Here is a 16,669-nt window from a genome sequence, read left to right on the forward strand (position 1 = left end):
CCAACTGGCGCTGACCCACCATGATGCCTTTCTCTGGCCTCCATTTCCCCCAGTTGTACAATGGAGATTGGGAATTGAAAACCCCCTCTTCAGTTGCATGCTCACAGAAAATTGTTCTCCTCAAAGACCCCCTGCTTATTTCTTAGAAGATGATATGGGGGGTTGGGGGGGTGAGTAGGAAAGCAACCCAGGGATCCCAGAAACTCCTTGGGTCTTTGGCAACACCACGTGCCTTCTGGACAGCTCATATCTACTCATCCTTTGAGAAGCGCATTCTTGAGTTCCACTCTGCTTGGATCCAGCATTACTACAGAAAACCCTGCCTGTCTCTTGACTCTGCCCTACTGCCCTCAGCCATGCCAATCATACATCCCAACCCCTACTCTCGCTAAGAAACAGGTGTGGCTTTGGCTCCACCTGCTGGAAGAAAGTGGCAAGCAACACCTTTCAACACTGCAAAGAAGGAATTCCAAGATCTGTCATTGACTCTGACCTTGGCTATCCATTTTATGGAACAAATATTTATATTGGGCCTACTGTGTGTCATGCACTGGCTCTGAGGATAGAGCGGTAAATAAAATAGAGTTTACATGCTCAGTGGGGACCAATGACAAATAAGTGGGCATATAAATAAGATAATTTTGGATCGTAAGAAGCACCATGAAAGAAGTAGGGTGATGTCATAGAGGGAACTGGTGTGGAGACTATTTTAAATTGAGTGCCCAGGAAAGAATGTTCTGAGAAAATGCTTTTGACTTGAATCACAAAGGAGGAGAATTAGCAGACCTTCAAAAAGCTTGGGGGAAAGCACTGTAGATAGAAGAATCAACTAGTGCAAAGACTGAGGTAGGAAAGAGCTCGGTGTATTTGAAGTACTCAAAGGAAACAGTGCAGCCAAAGTGCAGTGAATGCAGGTAGTATGAGGTGAGTTTGGAGAGGTCTACAGGAACTAGACCATCCAGGGCCTTGTGGCCTCGGTAGGAGTTCAAATTTTATTTTGAGAATAGCCAAAAAACTATTGGAGGAATTTAAACAGAAAAGTGATTTTAAGGCAGAAGCAAATGGTTCAAGGCTTTGTGGGCCATGTGAATGAAGCCTTTTGATCTTTACCCTAAGAGAAGAGAGAAGACATTGACAAGTTTTAAGTAGGGACACCACAAGATAGACCAAGAGTTTAGAAAGACCGTATCATCTGCTTTGTGGAGAAAGGATTGAAGAAGTGGAAACAGGGTGGGGTGCCTGGGTGGCTCAGTCAGTTAAGTGCCCAACTCCTGGTTTTGGCTCAGGTCAAGATCTCACAGTTCTGGGGACTGAGTCCCACATGAGGCTCTGTGCTGACAATGGGGAGCCTGTTTGGGACTCTCTCCCTCTCTCTCTGCCCCTCTCCCACTAGTGTGTTCTCTATCAAAAATAAACAAACACTAAAATAAAAATTTAAAAAAGGAAGTGGAAGCAGGGTGACTAATGTAGCAAATGCTCTTCTAATGTTTCTAGGCAATGAAAAGTACAAGATGGGTGGTGGCAGTGGAAATGGGAACAAGACAGATTTGGCAGCTGGTTGGCCTGGATAATACAGAGAGGGAGGGAGGAGGGGAGGAAAAGGGAAGGGAGAAGAGAGGGAGAGAGAAATGAAGGTTATCCCTAGATTTCTAACTTGGGAAACGGTGGCACCTCAACTCAGTAGCTCAGGGAGCACCAGAGGAGCAAGCTAGAGGGACAGAACAATTTATTTGTCACCTGTTTGTATCATTTTTATATAAAAAAGAAGAAACCACACTTAGAAATTCTATTAAATCAGGAACAAGAATACACACTATTACCAATATTTCTATATAACCTTTAATTGGAGGTATTAGCTGATGCAATTAGACAAGAAAAATCAATAAAAATTAGAAAATAATAGGTAAAATTATCTTTATTTGTCAATGACATGTTTGTATTCCAAGAGAACCCAATTCAATCAACTGAAAAACTACTGTAAACAACATTCTGTAAGGAAATGGGGTATGAAATTAACATACAAAAATTAATACCTATTATATATACAAACTGCAATCAGTTAAAACTACATTTTTCAACATGATAACCATGAGGCTATTTGAATTTAAATTTAAAATAGCTAAAATTGGGGCGAATGGCTGGCTCAGTCAGAAGAGCATGCAACTTTTGATCTCAGGGTCATGAGTTCAAGCCCCACACTGGGTATAGAGATTACTAAAAAAAATAAACTTAAAAAAATAAAAATAGGGAAACCTGGGTGGCTCAGTCGGTTAAGCGTTTCGACTTTGGCTCAGGTCATGATCTCACAGTTTATGAGTTGGTGCCCCACATCAGGCTCTGCACTGACAGTGTGGAGCCTGCTTGGGATTTTCTCTCCCTCTCTCTCTCTGCCCTTCTCTTTTTCTGTCTCTCTCTCAAAATAAATAGAAAAGCCCTTTTAAAAAATAAATAACAAATAAACATTTAAAAATAGCTAAAGTTAAATAAAACTCAAAATTCAGTTTCTTGGGGCAGCTGGGTGGCTTGGTTAGTTAAGCGACTTACTCTTGGTTTTGGCATAGGTCATGATTTCACAGTTTGTGAGTTCAGGCCCTGAGTCTTGGGATTTTTTTTCTCTCCCTCTCTCTCTGCTCCTCCCCCACTTGATCGTGCTCATTCACTCTCCCTCTCTCTCTCTCTCTCTCTCAAACAAAACAAAAAATTTTTAAAAATATTTTAAAATTCAGTTTCTCAATCATACTAGTCACACTTAAAGTTCTCAATAGCCACATGTGATTTGTGCCTACTCTTTTAACATAGTTATGGAACAAATCCATCATTACAGAAAGTTCTGTTCAGTGCTGAGTTAGAAGATATGGTGAAAGAGAAGACCATATTTATGACAGCAACGAAATACCTAGGAATGAATAGGAAAGAAATAGTTCTTTGTTAAAGCACATGACTTAGTTTGTGGTGACAAGCCCCCTGCCTGGACCTCTCTGTATTACAGGAACAGCCAAAGTAGCATCTCTTTGCAAGTCGTCCCTGACTCTTCCAGGCTCAGTCAGAGGTTCTTCCAGGCTCCCCTAGGACAACATGCACTTGATTCTCGTTATTCGAAGATTCTGTATTTGCAAATTTCCCTACTTGCTAAAATTTATTTGTAACCCCAGGGAGGGAGGCAGGAGATAGAAGGGAGAAGAAAGCAGCAGCAATGACAGAGAAAGTAGAGAGCCAGCGAAGGTTTAGGTCTGAGCGTTTTGGCTTAGATGCAGGCCTTCCTCTTTTCTTCCAGGGCAGCTGGGCAGAGCTGGGCAATGCTCATATCTCCAGGGCAATCAAGGAAGTCCCTGATTGCTATGGCCCAAGGACCTTTCCGGGGTGAGGCCCAAGCCCTAAAGAGGCCAAGCCCAGAGTGAGCTCTGATTGCTCATTATCCAGGAAATTGCCTTCTGTCTGGCAGAGATCCTACTGAAACTGGCCTAGGGTGGGTGTACTGGATCCCTACCCCTAGGTGATCTAACATGGCCTGGATAGCTTGTGGGGAGTCTGGGACGTCCTGCCGGTGACCTAGGGCCAGAGAAGCAGGGAGGGGGCAGTTTCTTGGGGCAGTTGCTGTTAATTGGGGCAGTAACTGTAACCGTTAACTTTAACAGTAGTTTAAGAGATGGGGAATGAGGCCTGGAATCTCCCTGACTCCTGTTTCCCACTGTGGTCATAGTGGTCACTCATCCCAGTGCCTTCCCCTCTAGGACCCCTGTGCAGCCTCGAAGGATGTCTGTACTGGGGAATGCAGGGGAACCACCCAGCCTGGCTCCTGGGCTCAGAGATGGCAAAGGAGTTGCACAACATCACACAGCCCTCCAGAAGCAGAAGCAAGATGTAATTATTGGGTGGGGGGAGGGGAGAATTTTACTTTACCCTTCAAGGTTCTTCTGGCTGGTCTAAGAATTAAATTGACATGAGACAGATGAACACGAGAAATATTTAATTCATACTTATGGGAACTCATAGAAATATGAATCTCAGGAAAGTGACCAAAGTTGGCAACTTTTATACCTTATAGGCAAAGAAACATAAATCTGCGAAGAATTGACAGGGCAAAGAAAACTTATGTTTGGGAGCTTCAGTTAGTAAGGAATTCTAAACAAAATTTGGGCTGGGTAGTGAATTAGTAAAAGTAACAAGGTGTGTTTATATAGGCTTTGGCCCTGAATTCCCATCTCTGGCGGTAAGGATGTCTCTTTATCTGCTGGTAATCTTTCACATAGGAGATTTATTCCCTGCTTTCAAGGGTACAAAGGAGGGTCAGAGTGTCCTTTTTGCACTGGCTGTTTCCTAAGTAACTTTAATTCAAAATAATCAGTATGCCAAAATAGCATATTTTGGAGCAAGCTTGCCCTGAAATCCATCAGAATTTAGCTTTCACTCCCAGCTCAGGGTTATTTTTGCTTTCCCACCAAATTGTCAGTTTCTTAAGGACTAGCACTCTTGTCCTGTGTCCTTGCCTGCCCTTTCACTTCTACCAGAGACCAGACTCCAGAGCTAGCTCTCCAGCAGTCTATGGATGCCAGCAGATGGGCGTGGCCATCTCTGTTAATAGGAGTGGCATTTTGGTGTGTGAGAGGAGCTGTGCCACTCACTGCTATTTCTTTTAAAAATTTTTTTAATGTTTATTTATTTGTGTGTGTGTGTGTGTGTGTGAGAGAGAGACAGAGCACGAGCAGGGGAAGGGCAGAGAGAGAGGGAGACACCGAATCTGAAGCAGGCTCCAGGCTCTGAGCTGTCAGCACAGAGCCCGACGCAGAGCTCAAACTCACCAATGGTGAGATCATGACCTGAGCGAAAGTTGGATGCTCAACCCACTGAGCCACCCAGGTGCCTCCACTCACTACTATTTCTTAAAGGGACCCAGTGGCGGAGGCCACAAGGAAAGAGATGTGGGTGGTCTAATCCACCCCCCATCTGGTATTGGATGCCCTCTACAACATCCCTGACTTGTGGCTGGCTGGGAGCCTTCTGTTCCCACACACTGCCACCGCAGACTGTTTCAAGTCCGCCTGTTTCATTTCTGGAGTAAGGTGTGAAAACGATCTTCCTCATCTCAAATGGAAACTATGTCCTTGTGGCTTGCCCCCACAGATCCTGGATCTGCCCTTTGTCATCTGCAGAAAACACGCCCTCCCTCTGTCCCATCTCAGACCTGCAGGGAGTTGAAGATAGACCCATGTCCTCAGAAATGGAGTCAAGTCTTGGTTTCATCCTTTTATTTACATTTGTTTTAATTCCTGTAAAAAGTGTCTATTTATTTTGCTTTTATAACTAAAAAAGAAACTCCTTATTTTAAAACTTGGTATCACGGTATTTCAGATAGGAAAATGGACAAATACTAATTATATTGCTCAACTTACCTGTATGTACACACCCATATAACCTCCACTCAGTTCAAGATACAGAGGCACTTCCATCTCACAGGAAGGTTCCCTGCACCCCATTCAATCAATACCCAATCCACCAGAGGTAACCACTATTCTGATTTCTATCATCGTAGATTAGTTTTGCCCATTCTTGAACTTCTTATGAAGGGAATCATATAGTATGTATTCTTTGGTGTCTGATTTCTTTGTCTTAGCACAATGTTTTGGAGATTCATCTGTGTTGTTCTGTATATTAGTATTTTTTTTCATTTTGTTTATTGCTGATAAAATTACCTTTTACAAACATACCACAAATTGGTATATTCTCAGGGGTGCCTGGGTGGCTTAGTCAGTTAAGCCAACTTCGGCTCAGGGCATGATCTCATGGTTCATGGATTGGAGCCCAAAGCCTGGCTCTGTCCTGACAGCTCAGAGCCTGGAGCCTGCTTCAGATTCTGTGTCTCCCTCTCTCTCTCTTCCCCTCCCCCACTCACGCTCTGTCTCTTTCTCTCTCTCTCAAGAATAAATAAAAATTAAAAAAAATCCAAATTGTTGTATTCTTGTGTTGTATGTTTGGATTTTGTCCACTTTTGGCTATTATGAATAAAGTTGCTATGAACATTCTTATTTATTTTATTTTACTTTGAGAGAGAGTGTGAGAGAGCGCGCACGCATGCAAGTGGGGGAGGGGCAGAAGGAGAGAATGCTAGAATCTTAAGCAGGAACTACTCCCAGCACTGAGCCCAACTGCAGGCTTGGCTCGGGGCTCTATCTCACCACCATGAGATCATGACCTGAGCCAAAATCAAGAGTCAACGCTAACCAACTGAGCCAACCCAGGCACCTCATATTTTTAAATTTTAATTAAGTCCAATTTATCAATTTTTTAATGGTTAGTGTGTTTTCTGATCTGATTAAGAAATCTTTATTTACCCCAATTAAAAAAAATTTTGCCTATGGTTTTATTTAGAAATTTGTTGAAGTGTTGATGTTTTGGTCAATGATCCATCTCAAATTAATTTATTGTTATAGTTTTGAGTTAAGGGTCAGGGTTCCTTTTTCTCCACTAACATCTAATTGTTCCAGCATTGTTTATTAAAAGATCACCCTTGGGGTGCCTGGGTGCCTCAGTCGGTTGAGTATCAGACTCTTGATTTCAGCTCAGGTCATGATCTCACAGTTATGGGTTCGAGCCCAGTGTCGGGCTCTGTGCTATCAGCTTGGAATTGTCTCTTTCTCTCTTCCCCTCCCCCACTAGCTCTCTCCCTCTCTCTCTCTCTCAAAAATAAATAAACTTAAAAAAAGTTTTGAAAATTAAAAACATCATCCTTCCCCTACTTAATTATAGTGACACTTTTGATGTAAATCAAAGATAGTATTGGGGCGCCTGGGTGGTTTGGTCCATTAAGCATCGGACTTCAGCTCAGGTCGTGATTTCACGGTGTGTGAGTTTGAGCCCCACATCAGACTCTGTTGCTGACAGCTCAGAGCCTGGAGCCTGCTTCCTATTCTGTGTCTTCCTCTCTCTGCCCATCCCCACCTCACGTCTCTGTCTCTCTCTTTCTCTCAAAAGTAAAAATAAACATTAAAAAAAATTTTTTTTAAAAAGATAGTATACATATAGTATGTGTGGTTTGTTTCTGGAATCTTTATTCTGTTCCAGGGATTTATTTGTCTATTGCTCCTCCCAGGGTGCTCTGTATTATTTATTATTGTAAATTTTGAAATCTGATGATGTAAGTCCTCCAGCTTTTTCATCAAGAGCTCTTGAGGGGCACCTGGGTGGCTCAGTTGGTTAAGTGTCCGACTCTTGGTTTCGGCTCGGGTCATGATCTCACGGTTCATGAGTTCAAGCCCCACATCTGGCTCTGTGCTGAAAGTGTGGAGCCTGCTTGACATTCTCTCTCTCCCTCTCTCTCTCTGCCCCTCCCCGCCTCTCTCCCTCTCTCTCAAAATAAATAAATAAACTTAAAAAAAACAGAGTTCTTGATATGCTAGGTCCTTGATTATCATATAAATCTTGGAATCAGCTTGTCAATTTACACACACAGAGATACACATGCACACGCGCGCGCGCGCACACACACACACACACACACACACACCACAGCTTGCTGGAATTTTGATGGGACTGCATTGAACCTATGGACCAATTTGGAAAAAACTGATATCTTAACAGTATTAAGTTGTCCAATTGATGAGCGTGGAATAGCTATTTACTGAGGTTGCCTTTAATTTCTCTCAAGAATGTTTTGGAATTGTCAGTGTCGAGGTCTTATGCATCTTTCAGTAGATTTATCCCTAGGAATTTGATATTTTCCATGCAGTTATACATGGTATTACTTTGTAAATTTCATTTTCCAGTTGTTTCTTGCCAGTATATAGAAATACATTTGTTTGTGTCTTCACCATGTATCTAGTAGTTTCATCAGATTCACTTACTAATTCTATGAAACTTCCACATATTTAATTTAAATATATATTTTTTCATTGATCTTAAAGCTAATATTTTGTTTATTTTTAAGTATCATTCTTTGACCATCACCACTTGTCTTTGTGGCTCACTCTTGTCAGTATCCTGAATCCAATAACTTTTCAACTTCTTCAGGACATCCAGCCCATTGACCCTACCACCTTTTTGTTACCCTTCACCTTGCCCATTTACCTACCTTAGGGCCCTTGTTCTCATTATTATCAATATTCTCTTGCCCCCTTTCCCCTCTATAGATCTTGTCTGGATACATTCCTGTTTCAATCCAAATCTCTTATCTTCACTTCCTGCCTTGGTTGATGCCCCTATTAGACACAACGTCCTTAAAAAAATTTTTTTTTAACATTTATTTATTATTGAGAGACAGAGACAGAGCATGAGCAGGGGAGGAGCCGAGAGATGGGGAGACATAGAATGTGAAGCAGGCTCCAGGCTCCAAGCTGTCAGCACAGAGCCCGACACAGGGCTTGAACTCACAAACTGTGAGATCATGACCTGAGCCGAAGTCAGACGCTCAACCGACAGCCACCCAGGTGCCCCTCACAACGTCCTTTTTAAATTTAATCTAATTTAGTTTCAAAATGTTTTACCATAAAGAATTTCGAACATACAAACAAATGTAGAGAGAACAGTACAATGTATCTTCATATATCTATTATTAGCATTTAATAGTAGTGAATTTGCTTTATCTATACCCTTTTACACCAAGTGCTTTGTCTATCCCTTTCTTTTTTTCTTTTTTCCTTGCAGAAGTATTTTTTTTTTTGAGAGAGAGAGAGAGAGATGGAGAGAGAGAGTGCGAGAGAGCAAGCACCAGTGGGGGAGAGGGGCAGAGGCAGAGAGAGAGAGAATCTCAAGCAGGCTCCACTCCCAGTGCAGAGCCTTATGCGGGGCTCGATCCCATGACCCTGGGATCACAACCTGAGCCGAAATCAAGAGTTGGAAGCTCAACCAACTAAGCCATCCAGGCACCCTTTGCTGAAGTATTTAAAAAAATTTTTTTTAATGTTTATTTATTTTTGAGAGAGAGAGAGAGAAAGAGAGTGCACGAGCAGGGGAGGGGCAAAGAGAGAGGGGGATAGAGGATCTGAAGCAGGCTCTGCACTGACAGCAGAGAGTCCCCATGCAGGGCTTGAACTCACGGACCATGAGATCATGACCTGAGCCAAAGTTGGACGCTTACCTGACTGAGGCACCTAGGTGCCCCCCCTTGCAGAAGTATTTTGAAACAAATCCCAGACATCATGTCATTTCACTCCTACACACTTCAGTATGCATCTCTTAAAGACATGTGCCATTTTCTTGCACAACCATGATGCCCTGACCAAACCTAACAAAATTTAAAAATGTTCTTTGGTATCACTTAAAACCAGTCCACAACTACACTTTCCTTCGTGTCTCAGATATGCCTTATTACACGGGGTTTGTCCAAATTTGGATCCAAACAAGGTCTACACATTACATTTTGTTGTCGTGCCCTTTCAATCTTTTTTAATGCTAGCAATCCTCCCCCTCCCTTTATTTTTCATTCTACTGATTTACTGCAGAAACCAGCTCAATTGTCCTCAAGAATGTTCCACATTCTGGATTTACTCCCTTTTTATAACAAATCTTTTGTAATTTGCCCTTTGCTGTCCTGAAATGAAATTCAGAAATAATGTCACTAGTGTATTAGTTAGGGCCTGGCAGGAAACAGATGGCACACTCAAGCGGAGTCCAATTGAAGCCAGTTTAATGAAGGGATTATTGAAAACGATGTGGGCAAAGTTAAGGGAACTGACAAGGAATGAGGAAGCACTGGAGGGAGTTGTGTGCTATCCCAAGGTCTGAAGAGCCAGGATGAGGGAGCAGTATTTCCCTTTGGCCGAACTCAACAGGAAGCCACTGGGCAATGGAGCTGATTGACATCATTCATTAAAGTCTGCCTCCTGGGGCACAGAGCAAGTAACCCAAGAGCCGAGAGTGGAGCAGGTCTGGAGGGGCAAATGGAGAGTACCTTTCACACCATTCTACATCCACAATTTCACAATAACGAACTTCATTCCCTATATTATAAGGAGAAAGAAGAGGAAACCAGCGCAGAAAAGTGTCACATATTCGAACATGTATAAATTATGCACAACTTCACCAGAAGCCCTAATGTAATCATCAGGTGCTTGCAGCCATTCCTAGAATCACTATGCCTGCCAAAGCTGCACATGCAGACTGATCCAGGAGAACTGGACTGGCATCTGGAACACAGAGAGCAGCTGTGCGGCTGATTTTCTGAACAAGACAAAGCACCCTCTGCCATCAAGTAATCACACGGAAGTGGTGTTCCTGAGATATTCAGTACATATTAAAACCATAGAAAAAATACTCTGTGTTTTTTTTTTTTTTAATTTTTTTTTTTCAACGTTTATTTATTTTTGGGACAGAGAGAGACAGAGCATGAACGGGGGAGGGGCAGAGAGAGAGGGAGACACAGAATCGGAAACAGGCTCCAGGCTCCGAGCCATCAGCCCAGAGCCCGACGCGGGGCTCGAACTCACGGACCGCGAGATCGTGACCTGGCTGAAGTCGGACGCTTAACCGACTGCGCCACCCAGGCGCCCCTAAAAATACTCTGTGTTTATGTGGAGAATAGGTTTAGGCTCTAGACTGAGATAAACAATCAATATATTTTCCACCAAACGAATGTCTGATAGGACATTTGAAACTTATGTGGAATGTGGGACAATTTCTGTCGTGCAGGATTGTCCTAAGCATTACAGGAAGCCCAGGAGCCCTGGTCCCACACATCAAAGCCTTGTAGTGGTCCCCACCCTAATCATCATGTCATCCCCCACCCCCACAAAATGTTCTGGCAATTTTCCAAATGCTTCTCTACTGGGTGGAACATCCCAGTGGAAAATCATTGGCATAGGTGATCTTCTCTGGTCCTTTGGATTTAAATATCCTGACATCTTCCAAACTATTCATTCTGCCTCATTTTTTCTCTTGAATACACACTTGTAGATTCCATTTCTATTTGATGTCTCTATTTATATCAGTAACTGACATCTCAAAATCTACGTGTCAAAACCAAAACCTTGAGTCTGCTCCCCAACACAGGTAACCCGACCCTCTTCCTCTCCCAGATTGATTTTAGCGTAGTAAGTGGCAACTTGATTCTCCTAATTGTTCAGGCCAAAAATATTTGAAATCTCCCCGACACTTCTTTTCTTCTCACGCTCCCCATCTGAGCCATCAGTCAATTCAACTGGCTCTATCTTCAAAACACATCCCAATCTGATCACTCTTTACCTCCACCAGCACCATTAACACCACCTTGATCCAATCCATCATCATCTCTCTAAACTGCTACAACAGCCTCCAAAGTGATCTCTCTGCTTCCACCCTACTCCCTATTTTCTATCTGCGACATGGCAGCCAGTGTGATCATTTTAAAAATGTGAGATCGGCTCATGCTTCTACTCAAAACCCTGCAAGGTTGTAAAGAAACTGGGACATCCAGCGTCTCTATGTGTTCAAATTTCCTCTTTGTGTAAGGACACCAGTCAGGCTGAATTAAGGCCCACACTTAAACATCTCTATAAAGGCTCCATTTCCAAATATAGTCAAATTCTGAGCTACTGGGAGTTGGGCTTCAACATATGAATTTGAGGGGAACACAACTTAGCCTATAACAACATCTTTATGTATATGAGGGATACTTGCATCATATTAAGGGGAACAGTAATGTTGTTTGAAAGTTAAATATGGATAGAAAAATGTATATAAACGTCACTGACTAGCCAAAGGGATAAAACAAACCATACCAGATTGTTGGGTGAAAACCATTCTTACTTCCTTCCATAATTTCCCCTATATTTTGGGGGCTGGAAGCCTCAAACTACATTTCCCAGATTCCCTTAACAGCAGAGTCCTAGGTATCCTGAAAATGAGAGGTGCTCATGTGAGTTTGGAAGGCAGAAGGAAAGGAGAGGCTGTTATTATTCTGTCAGTGATGATCAGGCCTAGGGCTTTGGCAGACAGCAGACAGAGGTTTGGGGTGCATATTTAGGCATCCTCCTATGAATCACCCATTTTGGTGTCTCTGGCCGCTGAGATCATTGATGTTGGTTCCTTGTGATTCTGCACTTCCTGATTTCCTAAATATTAGCACACATATTTTTGGCATCAGGATTCTTTGCAAAATACTTCTCAAAATCTTACATTATCATTACAAACGCTCTTCCTCTTCCTCAATTGTACAGGTATGGAGGCCCAGCTGGGCAGGCCAAGTTGGAGTAGCCTTGTTCTCGAACCAGGAGCAGAGGCAGGGGGCTACTTCCTAATCAGATCTCATAATACCCTCAGGGCTTGGGTTCTAACATTTTCTCCAAGGAAACACTGTATCAGGTCGTTTGTTATGGGACATTCAGGGTGATGGACCAAACCTTGAACTCCGTATCAGAAGACTTTAGTTCTGGGCCCAGCCTTACTGTGTAATTGCAGCATGGCCTTGGGCAATACCCTTGCCTTCTTGGGTTTTAGTTTCCCCATGTATAAAATAGGAGAAAGGAGAAGAAAAAAAGTTGAATAATATCTAACATTTACATACTATTTTCTATGTTCCCGTCATTATTTCTGAGGACTTTCCAAATAACCACTCATTTAATCATCACAAAAATCATACGAGAAAGGTACTATTTCTATCTCACAATTGGGGAAACGGATATTAAGAAACTTGCCCCAGTCATGCAGGAAGTCTGTGCCCTTGTTGTGGTTTTGGCCACTAAACCATTTGGCTTCTTGTTACATGGAAATATGTGATAAATGGCCATTGATTTGTAGTTTTTAGAATCTGGAAATGACTGGCTTGGGATGTAGCACCCTCTGTCTTAAGTTCTTTGGACTCCTTAGACAAAGTAGGAATTTACTGGATCCAGTAACTAAAAACATCAGGAATCGCTATTTCTTCCTCACATATGTCACTCTCCCTCTCTCTCAACATCATTGCTTAGCTTTTTGTTCCCCATAGCAGGTAGAAGATGGCCAAAGTACAGCTCTCAAGCATATTTTTTCTCTGTTTGAGGGACCTTCCCAGATTGAACTAGATACCCCTGATTCTAATTACAGATTTCCCTGAGAGACGGAGAGATCCTATTAGCTCAGCTAGAATCGGGAAGTGATCATGGCACAAACTTGGTACATAGGGCTGCCCACTTAGGGGTGAAGGGATCAGCTCTCTTCAGCTCTCTTGACCGTAGAGATATTTATATCCTGTATCATATTTTTCAATGGCTGAGGGACAGTAATGTGGCTCTCTCCTTATGGGAAAGCCTCTTTCTACTCCAGGCCTGGCAGCCAGCCTCAACGTTCCAGGGATAGCTCAGCTATGGTGGAAAGAACCATACCTGCAATCTGAAGTCCTGAGATGGGATTGACTTTCAGGCTACCATTTAAGCTGTGTGACCTTGGGCAAGTTACATAACCTCCCTGAGCTTCTGCATATTCATTTCAGAAAAATCAGAAAATGCAAACAATTGTAACTAGAAAAAGAACTAGAACTAGACTAGAAATTGTAACTAGAGAACACTCTTTGTCCCTTTATTTCTTTCACTGGGCTCCTTTTCATAACACACAAGAGCACAGACTGGAGGAGTCTCAGGGTTTAGTTTCAAAGCTTTGGCAGGGCCTTTGTGTTTTTGTGTAGGAAAGGGAGAAGCTATTAACGGGTACCTGACTCTTCAATAGGCCTGCTCATTATTCTCAGCAGGCCTAAGAGAACATAGTTTGGAAGGCCAAGGATCAAAGAGAGAAACAAAACTGTTCTGCATTGCAAATAGAAGTCCTAATTCCATTGTGAGAAAGGCAGCTTTGCAAATTATGGGGGCAGAGGGAGTGAGGTAGCTAAGGCAGGAACAATTAGTGAAACCCAAGAGTGAAGAAGTGTATAAACCTCCGGGGGGCGGGCGGGGGGGTGGGGGTGGGGGGGAAGGTAGGTGAGGAAGTGTTATGTAGGACAGGTATGGGAGGGGTAGGTTTCTCCTTCCTGTTTTGACACAGCCGCGGGCAGTAGGGCCATCTCTGTCCCACAGGGCCCCTTAGAGGAAGTTAGTAAAGGGTACCCCCTCTCTGAGTGGATGCAGCTCTGTCCCAGTGTGTAGGGTTGGGTGAGTGGGGTGTGGGCTGGGCCCTTTATGTCTGGAATGATCTCTAAGTCTATGCCTAGTGGCCCTGAGTGCCAGTTCTCATTGTAGACTAGTAGGCTGTGAATATGTAACATGGATATTTAAACCCACTGAGTGGAGGTCTTAGAGTTAATGGAATTCATCTCTCTTTTTTTTAAGTTTATTATTTATTTTGAGGAGGGAGGGGCAGAGAGAGAGGGAGAGAATTCCAAGTGGGCTCCACGCTGTCAGCACAGATCCTGACACAGGGTTTGAACCCACGAACACTGAGATCATGCCCTGCGCCAAAATCAAGAGTCAGGTGCTTAACCAACTGAACCATCCAGGTGTCCCTCTTTTTTCTTTTTTTTTTACAGATTTTATTTTTAAGTAATTTCTCCACCCAACGTGGGGCTCGAACTCACAACCCCAAGATCAAGAGTCTCATGCTCCACCGACTGAGCCAGCCAGGGATCCCTCCCCATCTTTCTTATAATACTATTACATATGATACAGTTGTAAGAACCTAAGGGGGGAAAACTGTTAGATTTATTTGACTATGTAGTTTTCTGGTGAACCTCTTGGACAATGCAATACTTAATACATAGGAGGCATAGAATATTAGGTAAAGTTAGAAGCAAAGTGATTTTTTTAGCCAGACTGAAAACTTGAGTTGTTACCTTGACTTCCACATTGCTGGGAAGTGTGGAATGTTCTCATATATAGTATAGTCAGGAATACATTGATTTTAAATTAACTTGATTTTTAAATAGTAATGAAATCTTTGATTCGCCACTCCCTGAAGTGTGGAAGAGATACAATTAGCTGGGTTTTGTGAGGTCTGAGAATCATATAGTTTTTATAGGGTGTTTTTATTTTATTTTTTTAAATATCTACCTACCTATCTATCTATCTATTTATTTATTTAATTTATTTTGAGAAAGAGAGAGAGTGTGTGTGCACTAGGGGGGCAGGGGCAAGGAGAGTGGGGGAGAGAGAGAATCCCAAGCAGGCTCTATGCCCTTAATGCAGAGCCTGACTCAGAGCTCCATCTCACGAACTGTGAGATCATGATCTGAACCAAAATGAAGAGTTGGGCGCTCAACTGATTGAGCCACCCAGGTGCCCCTTTTATGGGGTATTTTTTAAATGGTGGTCCTTAAACATTTAAAAAATGTTATTATTATTATTATTTAAAGCTTTTATTTATTTATTTATTTATTTATTTATTTATTTATTTATTGGGGGGGGGGCAGAGAGAGAGGGGGACAGAGGATCTGAAGTAGACTCTGCCCTGACAACAGAGAGCCCAACGTAGGGGTCGAACTCCTAAACCGTGAGATCATGACCTGAGCCAAAGGCAGATGCTTAACCTACTGAGCCACCCAGGTGCCCCTACAAAATAGTATTAAAGATATAACTCAGTAAGACTTCAATGTCCTACTTTGGAAATGATGAAGAAGAAGGGTGCAACACCTGGGAAGGGCGAACACTTGTTCAGCTACTTTGTGCAATTTTGCCTAAAAATGGGGCTACCTAAGTCAGTGCAAATCTAGAGTGTGATTTGGGGGCAGAGATCAAAGCAAAGGGTCTCATTTTTAGTTCAGTTTATTTAATAAGCCAGAGAGTCTACTGTGTTCCAAGAAGTTCAAATCCATCCTGACAGGACTTCAGTGAATCTCAGCTCTTATGTTAGATGGTAGACAGATGTGCCAAGAGGAAATACCTACTGCAAACTGGTCTCTTGCTATTCTGTGGAAAAGAGATGATCAAGATGATATATGGTTCCATAACTAAGATATTTAAGATCATCTTTTTAAGTGGGATCTTGTGGGGGTCCACACAGCTGGCAATTTGCCAGGATTCCTTGGAAGGGCAAGAAGCAATGATTGCGGAGTTAAGGGTATAGATGTTGAGTGACTTGGAATGGGTAGGACAGAAGGTTTCTCAGGGGGTCACCAAAACAGAGGGTCCCAGGGACACAGCATCTGCTGCTCTTTCCCCCCACTCCTCATGTTATCAACACCCTAAATCTCCTTTTTCTGGTAGTTGTCACAAAACCTGGGAGGAGGGGTTGTAAACTTGATTGCAAACAGGTGGGGTTCTTTTTAAGAAAAGGAATACATAAATATGAATATAAAATTAGGCCCTTAGAAGGGTGTCATGCAAGGAAGAAGTCTTAAATCTTAAGCTTTATTAGCTTCATGGTAAATATGTCTCTCTGCCTGAGATTTAGAAAACCTTTTTCTGCCTATTGGATTTCTGGCCATTGGTCCTTCTGGAAGGCATCATGGAAAAGGATGAAAATCCCCCATATTCATTCCTGCTGAGTGATGGCATAACATCAGAGCAGCAACTCTGGGTCATCATATGAACCAGCCTTTCACTAGCTCATCAAAGGTCAACTTTGTAATGAGAGAAGCAAGTAGCATAGGAGAAACCTATCTGGAAAATATCAGGTTATTATGACTACTTTTCCAACATTCTCATGCTGATTGCTCAGAGGTTATTTGCACTGGCTGTCCAATGAAGTGTGGAGAAGAGCCAAGATGATTAGGCCAAACTCTGCTATTTATAATTTCCCATAGCAGCAACACATCCCTCTTTTTTTTTTTTTTTTTTTTTTTTTTTTTAATTTGCTGGAA

This window comes from Lynx canadensis, chromosome C1 (genome assembly GCF_007474595.2).
Source record: "Lynx canadensis isolate LIC74 chromosome C1, mLynCan4.pri.v2, whole genome shotgun sequence".
In the NCBI taxonomy this organism is placed as follows: Eukaryota; Metazoa; Chordata; class Mammalia; order Carnivora; family Felidae; genus Lynx; species Lynx canadensis.